The following is a 12,024-nucleotide window of genomic DNA, read 5'->3' as shown; positions in this document are numbered from 1 at the left end:
GCAGCCGCACTGCAGGCCTCCGAGTACCCTTCCCCCTCCGCTTGAGGACCTCCATCTTTCTACTGGGCTCTGCCTTCTGGCGTCATCTTCCTCCTCCCATCCCTTACGACGCAACTTGTGGGGCTTGCCGGGTAGGCCTTGGCGGTAAAAGTCAGATTTTTCCACCCCTCCCTCACTTCTCCCACCTCAGCAAGATCAGTCTTCCCAGACCCTGGTCTTCCCAGCTGGTTGTCTCCAGTATGACCTTCAAACGCTCCTGTCTCATAATAAGATTTCATAAAGCTGGTTCCTCTAAATGTAAAGAAGCCTGTGGGAGACTTAAGTAAATTAGTGCTTTTAAGACAAATAGGTGTAATTAACAATTGGCCGGATAACTTGGCTTCCGTCCAGCACGTTTCGGTTTCGATATCACGTGATGGCCCCAAACCCGTAAATTTGGGATTTTGCCGGCGGGCCCCAGGGGGGCGGAATTCTATCGCCATTTCCGGCCCTAGACCACGGCGTGAACGTCACTTCCTTAGCAAAGCACTTTAGCCTGTTCTACCCACGCCTTCTACGTTGCACTTTACAACATAATCTTTGTGTACATTTTTGTTTTTCTTTTGTTTTCCTAAAATCTAATCGCAAGAAAATTAATGTTCAAACGATCCGCAAAAATACAGGCGCCGGAAATACAGCAAGCCCGGTTGGGGAGAACAGGGCGGAGCCCGGGGTCACGTGACTGTCTAGACCCGCCCCCCTCTGCAGCTGAAGACTTCCCTTCCCACAGTGACAGAGCCTCTGTGTAGGTGATCGGCAGTTTCTTCATCTCGCGCCCCGGCAGGTGAGTGGTGACCGGTAACCGGGGGTTGGTTGGGATAGGAGAGAAGAGGTGGGAGGAGGAAGAGAAGAGAGAGTGTGAATGGTGGCCTCTGATGTCCCGGTCTTCCCCCCGCTGTCATCCTGCACCGGCGATCTCATTTCTCCAGTTATCTTGACACCCGCTCCCCAACTGTGGTCGCCCCTGCAACCTAGGAGTTCACATGTCCACCTTTCCCGGGGCTGGGGGTGAGTGCCGCCATTATGCTTCCTCTTTCGAGTCTTTGGGGCTTCGGGTAGTGGGATGGGTTCAGGCATTCTTCGGGGTCTGCAGTAGCCTCGAGGTCTCAATCCCCAAAGTCTGTTATTTGGCAGAGGCCTTGTAAGGTCTTTACCTTCAGCCCCGGGCTGGGGAGCGGGGAGATAGGAAAAACCCCGGAGGCAGAGGCGTCTCCTGTGAGACAGGCTTGGGAGAGAATGTCACGGATGTGGCCCTCACTGCGGAGTCACTGTAAAACTTGCTTCCGAATGTGCATTCTCAATTAATTCTGAGTTTTTATCTGACATTCCTGCGAGAGGCGTTTTATAGATGTCCACAAGCTTTGAATGGATCTGGAAGGGTAAAAGTTGGCCGCTTATTTACCTTTCTCTTCTCTGACTTAATGGTGCAGAAAAGGAGAGGACAGTTGAAAGAATAAATATATAGTACCTTCAAAACAAGAGGTGTTGGTAATGCGACAGTCTAGATTGAATGGGGAGGCGTTGAAAGATGGTGTTGCGGTGTCATGATCTGCAGGAGACCCAGGCTAGCTTATGGAAAAGTGACCTCCCTGAAAGGGAAGTAATTCTTCAGAAACTAATTGGGCTGGAAAGATAATTAAACTAACGTGTTTGACCATAAACTTAGAGGTAAGGAGGTTAAGTCGAGATATTGCTGACTTCATATTTTCTGCCTTTGACATCCTCTTGCCATTTCTCCCTAAAATCCTACTTAATTGCCACTCCCAGTCAATTCCTTGACTAGTGGTAAATTTATGTTAAGTAGCATTTGTATCCCTCCTTAGCTTTCTCCATTTGTAAAACTCCAGGTGACCTCTTCAGATTTTGATGAACAGTATTTTCTGAAAGTGCAGAAAAGATTGTTTAGGTTTTTGCCCAACCCAGTGTACTCCCATTTCACATGTAATATAGTAACCAATGTTTTGACCCCAAACAATGTGCCTTAGGGAAGAGTGTTTTTCTGTTTGGGGTTAAACTCTTGTTTATACTGCAAACTCAGAAAGAAAGTCCCTTGGTTCTTTTAAATTGAAAGGCCTTACAGAAATCACAAATTTGATTTTTAAAATTTAAATTACACTTTTTCTTAATCTGAAAAAATTATATTCTTAGTTAAGCCTTAGAGTTTTCTAACCCATGTCATTGAAGACTCCATTAAAAAGATAGCTGAAAAATGAGGAAGATGGAATCATTATCTTTGAGTGGTGGGTATGACTGACTTATTTTTGTTTTTCTGGTATCTTCCAAATTCTCTGCAATAAACTGGTCTTATTTTGTTAAGGGGGAAGTTAAAATTCTAGAGTAATATCAATTTAACAAAATGTTTTATGGTAAGTTCAAAATAGAGAAACTCGCTTATTTGATGCTCATTACTAGAAAACATAACCTTAAAGATCTTTCTTGCTTTCTCTAAGTAATGACGAAGGCCACTGTTATGATTTACAGTTTTAGCATTTTGTGCATATAACCTATATTGGACAAAAGCACTAATTTGTTTGAGATGTTTATGTATCGGTATGCTTGCTACCGATATAAATATAGTTTTATCCATTAGTTTGCTCCAGAGTGAGGTTCCCTGATCACTAGAGGAGAGAAAAATGTAAGTAGTGTTGCTTCATTGCCCAGGTAACATTCCACCAAATAAGAGGAATTCTTGAAGTCCAAACCAGTCCTGTCTGGGTGAGACCAAAATGGAATAGAGAAAACAGGCTAAAAAGGATTGAGTACTAGAGGAGAAAATGTCAATGTGAAAGAGGTTGAATGAGTTTGCAATTTTACTTCACAATTCCCCTGATTTTAGGGAACTTACAAAAGCAATAATTTAGACCACTAATGAAATCTGGAAGATTGGCAGCAGGAATTGGTGACTAAATTGCTACTAAAGTTGAATTTGAAAAAGAGCTTTGACGTTATGCACGATTTACACACACAAACAAGTGATATGAAGTGTGGAAACCATTTCTGAGACGAGCTTTTTATCAATCTATGAGTATTATATGCAGAAATCTTTTTTTGTTTGTTTGTTTTTTGGCCACGCCACGTGGCTCATGGGATCTTAGTTCACTGACCAGGGACTGAACTGCCCCCGCCCCCCACCCCGCAGTGAAAGCGTGAAGTCCTAACCACTGGGCTACCAGGGAATTCCCTATATGTAGAAATCTTAACATTCATTAGAGAATTGTGCTGTAGTCCAACATTAAATGGCACACGGGGGTTTTTGTGTTCGGGTCCCTGACACTTCTTGTGTGCTTACTCTGAGGTCTTTCTTATATGTCACTGCCTTTGTAGATTATGGCCACCACCAAGATGCTTTCTTCCTCTGTGGGCAGAGCTAGGCACTCACTTCTATAGACTACTACACAATATTTTCTATTATTCTATTTTCATTTCTAGCACGTTGTATTTAATTACTGTTTGCTGGGCTGTTCCTTAGTAAACTGTAAAGCTCCTAGGAATTCAAGGACAGTGTCTCTACTGTTGTGTCCTTAGCACCAGTATGCTGAAGTACTTGATAGGCATTCAATAAATTGTTTATTGAATGAGTGTTTGACAGTTGGACAGGGAGATTAAACTACTTTTAAAGTTCTTGCAGATCATAGCTCCTACTGAGTATGCACTAGGTATTAGCTTTCAAATATAAATTGTTAATAGTAACCATCCAAATCATGGTCAATAGAATAGATATAAACCTCAGATGGACTTTATTAATGTAGTGATCAACTTATGTTCACAGCATATGTGTTTGCATGATAGGGAAGGGAAGAGGAGTGAGTTGTGTTTATTGAAAAAAGGGGCACTTACAGGCTACACGTGATATAGCACTAAACTAAAAGTCAGAAAATCATTATTAAGTACTGCCACTTTAGCTATATGCTTTTAAGTAAAGTTGGGGATGGGGGCTTATGGTTTGATACTTAGGAACCTTTCTATCAAGGGTATTATGATTTCAAGCGAGATAAACCCTAGGTAATCTATGTGAAAGTATTTTTAAAACTAAGTGGTATTTCCTGATCCTGTAGACCTGGGTTCAAGTCTGGCCTTACCACTTATTTAAGCTGTTGACCTTGGACAATTTACTTAATCTAAGCTTAGATTTCGTCGTGTTTAAATCTATGCCATAGATACTATTAAATTAGATCATGAGTGCAGAGGGCCTAGTACCTACTTTGTACATTAAAAAAATTAACTTTGCTGCTATCTAGTTTGATTTTATATACTGAATTTCTAAAGGAGACTTTTAGATATCCTATAAAATTGAGCAACAAGTTTGGGGTATGGAGTAAGGAGTAGAATTTGAAATGAGGCTATTACCAAAAAATAGCAAGAAAAATATACTTCTAGCAAAGATTCTAAAATAGATTTATTAATAGGAGCTAAGAAATATCAACATAAAGTATTATTTTGGCAACTGCAGTGACTTAATATTTGCTATATAAAGATGTTCCAGAGCTTGTGATCATTAATATGTGGAATCAATTTAAGGTAGTATTGTGTTTCTAAATTATTATCCCTACAATGGATTATAGAAATATATTAAAATTACACCACCCTATAGAGGTGGAACTTTTGAGTTTAGCATATATTTAAAATTTCTGCCTTTTATTCTAAATGTTTTTATGCCTTATTTTTATCCTCATTTGAAGTAGACATAGGAATATAGAGAACACAATGGAGACGTGAACTAGAGTAAAATTTTTCCCTTCCTAGGTTGATGATTCACAAGGTTTAGTGGTTTTGTATTGGAAAGTATCAGTAAATTAAACAATAATTGAAGTGTAGCTATCATGAGTTTATGTTTCACCTTAGTCCTGAAAAAAATAACTCATTTGTTCTAAGGAAAGATTTTATTAAGAGATTATTGAATATTCTCTTTAATGTCTTTAATGTCAAGTTTTCTATTATAGTGAAATAAATTATGATCAATAACCATATTTTCCATTTAATTTTTCTGTAGAGACTTTAAAAGTTTACTATTTTCTTTGTTTCCTGTTGTGAACTGAAAGTGACTTCGGTTTATATAAGTGTATTATTTTATATATATATAGTATATACATATATGTATAGTAAATACATATACATTGTGTGTGTGTTTATAAAGATAGCTGAAATAGATGTATATTTTCATAGTAATAAATATTTTTACCTGTAACAAAGTCATCTTTAGAATTATTTACTACTGTGAATAAAATTATTTAATGATTAATTTTTTTGAAACGCCCCTTTATATTTGTTTGTAGTTAGCTCTGTTTAATAAATTTCACAACTGCACTTAGCCTTCAAAATTGGTGGTATTTCATAGATATTTTGAGATTTAACCTATTTTTTTTTGTTGCTATTATTTTGGTGTCAATATTATGACTAGCTACTACAATAAAATTTTCAGTGTTTTTCTGAATCTTTATGCTTTCTGTAGAAACGGTTGTTCTTTCATTGACAAACCTTTTAAAAAATTATATCAACAACATGCCGTGTTTTATTTATTTTCTGAAAAATAGTGAAGCTTATTTCATTGAAAATAAAATGGGTAAAGCATGATATAATGCAGAAGAGCTCCACATGTGCCTGAGCAATGAAAAACAACCAGACTTTGTTTTGTTTTAGTTATTTCTTAGTTTAATTATTTTAAGTGTTTATTTAAAAATAAAATAGAGAAGACTAAATTAGAAAACACTTATAAAATTGAAGAAAGGGCATGATACAGAAACTGTATGTGTAGTAATGATTGTATATACATATTGAAAAAGATGGACAGAAATGCATCAAAATAAGTCATCTTAGATTAGGAGATTTAAGAAAGTTTTAAAATTTATATTTGAGTTCCTACAATCACTGTTTATTGCTTTGGGCAATAATTTTTTAATTTGATATGGAGAATTAAGGCATTTAAATGATGATTTCTTCTTAATTACTTGGATATCCTAAGTGAAAATGTTTTGACTTATCCAGATAACTGAATACGTTATTTAAGTTTATAGGTGCAGGTATGTTTTTAGGCCTCTGTAAGCTCAGCAGAATTTTAAAAAGCAGAAGTAAATCCCAGCATATAAAAGAATTTAATACATGGTGAAGTGATATTTCAATCCAGTGGGGAAAACGGGGACATATATAGTAAATGTAACTGACACAGCTTGTCTGTGTGGAAGAAGTTAACTTGAGCCGGTACTTTGCAGCATATGCAGAAACTAGTTTCAAGATGGATTAAAAACTTAAATATTTTAAATATTAAAAATATTAATTCCTAAAATTTTTTTATATATACAATCTAGATGTAGTGATGATCTTTTAAACCAAGATAGGAAATCTGAAAGTCATAAAAGTAAACATAGGTGTATGAGAACACATAGAAATGAAGAATTTTTCAATGGCAAAAATAGAACAAAGGCCAGATTGAAAAAAAATTGAAATATGTATTACAGAGTTAACATTTGTCAGAACTTTTACATATTAAGAAAAAGTCCACACAATAGAAACATGGGTAAAGCATATGACCAGAACTTCAAGAAGAGAAATCCAAACATTCAACAAACTTATGAAAAAATGTATAACTTCACTAGTAATCAATATACTAACAATGAAAATTTTTTTCTGATTTACAGAAATTAAGTGGTAAACCTACCGCTAGCAGTGATGTGTGGTAAAGGATTTTCTCATAAAATGCTAGTGGAGATGTAAATTGTTACAGAGATGTAAATTGTTACAGTTTTTTTTAGTAAACAATCAGGCAATATCTGTTAATATTAAAAATACATATTCTTCCATCCAGCAGTCCCACCGTATGGACTCTTTTCCTTAGAATAAAAACACCAGTAAGTAGCAAGTGTTCACATGAATGTCGATTGAAGCAATGTTTGAAGTAGCAAAAACCTGGGAACAAAGGGAGTGTCTATCAGTAGGGGTATTGATATATAACTTATAGATTTTATGTTTTTAAAGTCCATTAAAAGTAGGAGTTAAACCCATACTGGTGAATCGAAAGGATTTCCAAACACATCCTAAAAGGATCCATCATGTATCTTAAGTGAGAAACGCAAAGTTTAGAGAAATATATGTAACGAGATCCCATTTTTGTTAAACAGCTGAAAAACACCATGAGTTTTGTATATGCCTATATGATTGTCAACACTGGAAGGAGGAAGTAAGCAAAAGAAAACAGAAAGACAAAGAAAAAAAGGCAGGGTATTCACAATAACACATGCATAAAACTACATGTTTGTGCGTATCTGTACAAGTTGAACTGCAGAAAGGATAGTCACCAAAGTGTATGTTTAGTGGTTACCTCAGTACATGGATGGGCATTTTAGGTGGTTTTTATTTTCTTACCCTTTTCTGTATTACGCGTTTTTATTTTTACAATGAACATGTAGTGTTTCTGTAATTAGAAAAAACTACCTTTTTTAAAAAGAAGGGACTTCCCTGGTGGCGCAGTGGTTAAGAATCCACCTGCCAATGCAGGGGACACGGGTTCGAGCCCTAGTCCAGGAAGATCCCACATGCCACGAAGCAACTAAGCCCGTGTGCCAATACTACTGAGCCCACACGCCTAGAGCCTGTGCTCTGCAGCAGAAGCCCACGCACTGCAAGGAAGAGAAGCTCCCCGCTCGCCGCAACTAGAGAAAGCCTGCTGCACACAGCGATGAAGACCCAACACAGCCAGAAATTAATTAATTAATAAGTTAATTAATTAAAAGATCTGTTCGGGCAAAGAAGGAATTAACAAAAGGAAGAATTCCATTTGAAATGGCCAGAAATGGCAATTGTCTGAAATTTTTTTTTGTCTTAATTACTTAGGTATCTGAGGGGAAAGTGTATAAATTACCCTGCTAATTCCATAAATTCTCCTTAATTTTGTGTATGTGATAACCCATGGGCATCCAATACGAAGCTGTCATTAAAAATGTACAGGAAAGTGATAGGCATTACCAGATAGGGTTACAAATTTTATTTTTGGTATGGATATTAAGTCCTCCAGAAATGTTTTCTGCCTTGGAGATAATAGAGTATATTGCACAATTATGGAGTCTGTTACCTGACGTAATCGTTTGACGGTCAGCATAAGGGAAAGTCCACATTTGGGTTTTGGTGAATAAAAAAACTAGATACGGTTTTCCCTGGTGGCACAGTGGTTGAGAGTCCGCCTGCCGATGCAGGAGACACGGGTTCGTGCCCCGGTCCGGGAAGATCCCACATGCCGCAGAGCGGCTGGACGCGTGAGCCATGGCCGCTGAGCTTGCGCGTCCGGAGCCTGTGCTCCGCAACGGGAAAGGCTACAGCAGTGAGAGGCCTGCGTACCACAAAAAAAACAAAAAAAACAACTAGATACAACGTTAACTCTCCTTAGAAAGCTTCAAGTAAGAATGCCTGTAAAGAAGCAAAATTAAATTAATACTTGATTTCAGTCCTTTTAAGAATCTGAGATTAATATATCATTCAAAGCAGTAATAGAAAATAACAGATGCTTTAGAGCAGCGGTCCCCAACCTTTTTGGCATCCGGCACCGGTTTCATGGAAGACAGTTTTTCCGAAGACGGGGGTGGGGGGGGGGGCGTGTTCAGGCGGTAAAGGGGAGTTGCAGATGAAGCTTCGCTCGCTTGCCTGCCACTCACCTCCTGCTGTGCGGCCGGGTTCCTAGGGGTTAGGGACCCCTGCTTTAGAGTGAGATTTGTTGCATGTTTAAAGCATTTGTATTTGTTTCTCATGTTGATATTTTTTGTTTCCCCTTTTCCTTAACAGTTTTACTAACTTAATTATGTATATGTTATTTATTGTAAACTGTACACATTTTCCCCCTCCAGTTTTATTGAGATACAATTGACATACAGCACTGTGTAAGTTTAAGGTGTACAGCATAATGACTTACATACATCATGAAATGATGACCACAGTAAATTTAGTAAACATCCATCATCTCATATAGATACAAGATTAAGGAAAGTTAAACAAATTTTTTTTCTTGTGATGAAGACTCTTAGGATTACTCTCTTAACAACTTTCATATTTAACATTCAGTAATGTAATTATATATCATGTTATACAGTACATCCCTAGCACTTATTTATAACTGGAAGTTTGTACCTTTAGACCACCTTCATCTGGTTACCCCTACCCCTGCTCCCTTATTTCTAGTAACCACAAATCCGATCTCTTTTTCTATGAATTTGTTTTCGAAGTATAATTGACTTAAAGCAAATACTATGTTAGTTCCTGCTATACAACATAGTGATTCGATATTTCTATACATTTTTAAATAATCACAATAAGTCTAGTTACGACATGTCACCATACAAAGATATTACGTACTTATTGACTATATTCCCCACACTATACATTTCATACCTGTGACTCATTTATTTTGCAACTGGAAGTTTGTACCTCTTAATCTCCCTCACATGTTTCTTTCCTCCCTCATTCCCCTTCCCTCTGTCAACCACCTGTTTGTTCTTTGTATCTATGACTTTTTTTCTGTTTTGTTTTGTTTGTTCATTTGCTTTGTTTTTTAAATTCCACATATAACTGAAATCATACAGTATTTGTCTTTGTCTGACTTATTTCACTAATACCCTGTAGGTCCATCTCTCTTGTTGCAAATGGAAAGATTTCATTCTTTTTTACGGCTAATGTTCCATTGTACGCACACACCACATCATCTTTATCTTTATCCATTTTTCTGTGGACGGACACTTAGGTTGCTTCCATATCTGGGCTATTGTCAATAATACTGCAGTGAACTTAGTGGGGTGCATATATCTTTTCTAGTTAGTGTTTTTGTTTCCTTTAAATAAATACCCAGGAGTGGAATTGCTGGATCATATGGGAGTTCTGTTTTTCATTTTTTGAGGAATGTACAAATTCCTTTTGAAAAGAGTTGGGATATATGTAAATAAAAAGTAATTTTAGAGTAGTACTGAGAGGCAACATAGCAAGCAAGGAGGTTAGGGGTGTAGGTACTGGAGCCAGACTGGCTCAAACCCTGGCTCTGTTACTTCTTAGCAGTGTGACTTTGGGGAAGTTTCTTTTATGTTTCTGTATTGCATTTTTCTCAGCTTTAAAATAAGGATATTAAGAGTATATTTATTTCATTAAGTGTTGTGAGGATTAAATGAATAATATAAGAAAAGTGATTAGAACGACTGTTACATAATAAGAGCCATGTACATATCTGCCATTATTTAGTTACTATGCTCTTTGCTCAGTTAATTTGGTATATATAGTAATTTTATCACTTGGCTTAATTGGTTTAGCACTCATCGAATCACTCAATATTTTTAACTAAGTTGAATGGATAATACATGTACAAATACAGTAAAATTTTTATATTCATACATGTGTGTGTTTTCTCCCCTTCTCTCCATCCTTACTCTTTTTTCTCATATATTCGTTCACAAAGGTAGCATCTTGTCATGTTATTCCCGGACCTTACATTTTTCATTAAACAATGTTACCTTGGAGATTTTTCCACATTGATACAGTTAAAGATGCCACATTCTTTTAAATAATAGTCTAGTATTCAGTTGTACTAATGTACCATCATCATCCTACACAAAATTTTTTGAGAGTTTACTCCTGTATCAGGCACTTTTCTTGAATTAAGTCATGCAAGGCTCACAACAACCTTATGAGATAGGTATTATTTTTATCCCGTTTAACAGATGAGGCAGTTTAGGCTTTGAGTGGTTAAATGCCCACCAATGTCACACAGTTCATAAGTAATAGGACTCTGGAGTTGAACCCAGAGAGTCTTTTTCCAGAGATTACTATCTTAACACCACAGCTCTCAGACTACCAAAAGTTATTTAACTGCGTAGTCTCCATATTAATGGACATTCCAGTCTTTTGCTGTAAGAAACAGTGCTGTAATAGATTATTTTGTTAATAGCACATTTTGTACACATAAAGTAAATTCCTAAAAATGGAAGAGGTGGGTCAAAGGATTTTGAATTTTGGTGGGTATTGCCAAATTATTGTCCAATTTAGGGATGCACTGAAGGTCAGGTTTGTCCTCAGTATTTTGCCAAAATCTGCCCATTTAGCTTGAGTCTTCGGGAAGGTGAATAGGTGAATGCCTTTAACATTTCTAGCATCCCTGAATTACGTGTGATCTACCATCATGTGATAGCATAGGTTACCCCATATCTAATCAGTATATAACAGTGTCAGTATGAGAACAAGGTCTGACAAATGTCATGACTTTGTTACTTTCAAATGGTAAGCATTCTAGATATAACTTGACGTGCTGTTTATGTGACTCATACATTGAAATTCTATCAGTTGAAGTTTGAATGTAAATTATTAAAAGTAAAATACTACAGTTGTTAATAATTGTGAAAGTTGCTGATTTGTGTACCAAAACAATTATGTTAGAGCTCTCAAATAATACATAGGGAATCAGATTGCCAATTAATAAGAACATTGAGAGTGTGATAGCTAGCTAAATGTAAGAATAACTGTATCTTGTGAAAAATGGGTTGTCACTCTATAAGTCCTAGTCTTAGGTAATGCAGAATCAGACAGTGAGGGACTTTATTAAGATGAGTTACAATATCCACAAATTATTTTGAATATAACATACTTCTGTTCAGTGTCCTCTATTTCATTTGTTTCAAGAAAGAAAAGTATCTCTTATTAATCCAAAGAATAGGCTAAGTGACACCGAAATTCTTCAATGTGATCCAGAGCAGACACTTAAAATACAGAATGCTCAAGTCCCAACTTGGTACACCTGCAGTGCTTGAATGTAGATTTATAGTACCTGCTATTGTTCAGTGGTGTGTGTGTGTGTTTTAAATATGATCTCATCCTCACCCAAAGATGCTGTTGGATAAGGAGGGTGGGGGAAGTACCTAAAAAAAGGCAATGATAAAGACTATTAATTCTTTATTGTAAACTATTTCTACCTCAGAGAAGAATATAACAGACAATAACTCCCTCTACCTTCACCCTCCAAATGAATCA

At 36.7% G+C, this 12,024-nt stretch overlaps 1 protein-coding gene across 2 annotated transcripts in view; it reads left to right on the top strand.

Annotated features, from left to right (window-relative positions):
• Positions 1 to 553: 553 nt before the first annotated feature.
• ATP6V1A (ATPase H+ transporting V1 subunit A) overlaps positions 554 to 12,024 on the top strand; it is a 59,789-nt gene continuing 48,318 nt past the window's right edge. The window contains exons 1-2 of one of the 2 annotated variants that reach the window (XM_055085225.1): positions 925 to 1,047; positions 2,188 to 2,279. The gene's annotated coding sequence lies outside the window, so the exon portion shown is untranslated. Of the gene's footprint in view, positions 824 to 924; positions 1,048 to 2,187; positions 2,280 to 12,024 lie in introns of those variants that run through there. The other variant, XM_024120054.3, reaches the window with a different exon arrangement.

This window comes from Physeter macrocephalus, chromosome 1 (genome assembly GCF_002837175.3).
Source record: "Physeter macrocephalus isolate SW-GA chromosome 1, ASM283717v5, whole genome shotgun sequence".
Taxonomy (NCBI): Eukaryota; Metazoa; Chordata; class Mammalia; order Artiodactyla; family Physeteridae; genus Physeter; species Physeter macrocephalus.
The sequence above is the reverse complement of the archived record's forward strand: the minus strand, read 5'-3'. Positions and strand labels throughout refer to the sequence as shown.